A 2,697-nucleotide genomic window follows, 5' to 3' on the forward strand; every position below is an offset into this window, starting at 1 on the left:
GACTGCTGGCGCCACGCTGCGCCGCTCGCGCGTACCGTGTTTCTAGGTGGTTTCTTTCGCCGAGGGCGCTCGAACGCAATCATATGGTTCGCATGAATGCAACCCTTGGAAGCGTGGCTGTATGGCTCACCGGGCGCCCTTGTTCTCCTTTGGTCCCCGTTGCGACGCGTTGGCCTCTCGGAGAAGTTGCTTTCATGCTACTGTGGCCCTTACCGCGTCTTGCGTCAAGTAACCGACGTCACCTACGAAATCGCCCCTCTTGACCCCACCGTGGCTCAGCCTCGTTCCGACGTAGTCCACGTCGCGCGTCTTAAGCCGTATCATTCAACCGCCTCCTAACCAGCACCGGGTCGGTGCTTCAGCCGCCGGGGGTCATGTGACAGAGCGATGAAGACGACATTTGGAGAGGACTTGAAAAAGACGAAGCTCGGGACTTCGCGTGCTTACTATGGTCTTGTCAACCGCTGCCAGTCTTGTAAATACCGTGTAAATATATTTCTTACTTCTTTTCCCCGTAACAATATTGTTACGAAGAGTTGTGAAGAAATGGTTTTATTTACAGGAGATGGACGATGATCGGAGCGTGATCGTAGTGCCTCTCAAGCTCTTAATTCGTTCTCTTCGTCTTCTTTCCTCTCTTTTATTGCGATAGCAATTATATGGACACTTGAACCGGATTTCTGCCGTCGTCGTCGCCGTCGCCGTGAGGTTCCCTATAGATAAAATCTTCGCCGCGCGCCGTATGCCCGAGAGGAAGCGTGCGGAGACGTGCGCTATCACGGAGAGCGAACGCACTCAATCTCCCACGCGCAAGCAAGGAAGCAGGAAGCCAGCGCCGGAGGGAGCAAGGGGGGGGGGGGGGGGGGGCGCACTTCTCTGCCAACAACCGCGCTCGTCGCTCGCTCGCACCGTCTCTTATCTCCACACGGCTCTGACCTTTAAGTGCATTCGCCGCTCAGTTTCCGTTGAAGCGATAGACCACACGTACCTTCGCCCGCTGCGGCGTATGCTTGCTGCCAGCGTTTTGACAGTCGTTGTCTGCTGTCATTCAGTGTGATCTCTTCGTGTTTGTGCGCGCTCACACCACACTTGTTCATTCAGTTCGTAATAGTCGGGCCACATTTTCCAACGCACGCTACACACGCAATGCTGCCCGGATCGGCAGTGCAGCGCTACAGGTGTGTCCCTTCGCACGCGCTGCCCACGGGAAGCGCTTCTCATCAACACCACCGTTTCACACGCGCCTTCTCGTGGTCATCGAGTCTCTCTTCATGTCGGTCTACTTACGCCGCAGCACACCTGCTTACTTAATCAGCTCATTTTTACTACAATTCATATTGCTACCAAAGCCGCTCACCTTACTTCGTATGACATTGCTGTGTTGCTATCGCATTCATTGCTTCGCCCTTAGGGCGAAACTGTGACATTTTTTGTACCTGCTTTTCGTATCCGTTACATTTCCCCCCAAGCAGACGAAGCCCGTGGGGCGAGTCAGGATGTACAAGCAGGGTAGAAAGGCTTCAGGCGAGCAATATGAGTCAGCTGAGTTCTGCTTGATCGCCGACCACTGCACAGGAGGCGAGCTATTACGTAAGTGTGTTCTCAGGCTGTCCACAACTACAAATGGGCCTGAATATTGTGACAAAAGCCTTTGGCACAATCCATGCTTGCGTTGCGGTGTCCAAAGAAGGACCAAGTCACCTTTTTCTAACGATACTTGTACATGACGGTTGTCGTATCGCTCTTTCAACGACTTTGCGAGGCCAGAGTACGAAGACGAGCTATTCGACGGCCTTCTTTGGCGAGACACAAAGTCTTCGATACAGAATCGTCATTGTGCAGAACGAAGGGTAAGAAAGTGTCCAGAGGGCTTCGCGGTAACCTTGCATACAGGAGATAAAATGGGCCATAGTTCGTGGTTTCGCCGTGTTGTATGCGTAAGTGATGAAGGGTAGCACGTCGTCCCAGTTCTTATGATTGGAGGAGACGTACATGGCAAGCATGTTGGTCAGCTTTCTGTTTGTCCTTTCAACGAGGCCATTGGTTTGTGGATGATACGGCGTGGAATGACGGAACTGTGAAGTGCACAAACGAAGCAACTCTTCAATGGCATCAGCAGTGAACTGGCGACCACGGTCGCTGATGATGACACGTGGTGGGCCATGACGAAGGACCACGGAACGCAGCAGGAAGACCGCCACGCAAGCAGCAGTGGAAGTGGGTATGGCTGCAGTTTCTGCATACCGTGTAAGATGGTCTACGCAGACAATTATCCAACGGTTCTTGTTGTTGGATAGTGGCAATGGACCCAAAATGTCAATGCCTACTTGCTCGAACGGCATACTAGGCGGTGTCAATGGACAAAGGGGACCCGGGGCTGCGGTGGTCGGTCGCTTGTGACGGTCGCTTGTGACGGCAACTAGCGACATAGCGCTTGGCTGTTCCGTACATCTTGGGCCAGTAAAAGCGCTCCTGCGTGCGGTGTAGCGTTTGTACGAAGCCGAAATGTCCGGATGTCGCATCGTCATGCATGGCGCGTAGAACGTCGGAGCGGAGACTCTCGGGGACAACAAGCAGAGAATGCGCTCCATGCCCGGAGTAATTAGTTTTGTAGAGCAACTCATCACGGACAGTAAAGCGACCGCTGCCTTGAGAAGTACGGGCGGCAACAAAAAGCGGATCGAGGGTAAGATCATT

The sequence above is a fragment of the Dermacentor silvarum genome, chromosome 1 (assembly GCF_013339745.2).
Source record: "Dermacentor silvarum isolate Dsil-2018 chromosome 1, BIME_Dsil_1.4, whole genome shotgun sequence".
NCBI lineage: Eukaryota > Metazoa > Arthropoda > Arachnida > Ixodida > Ixodidae > Dermacentor > Dermacentor silvarum.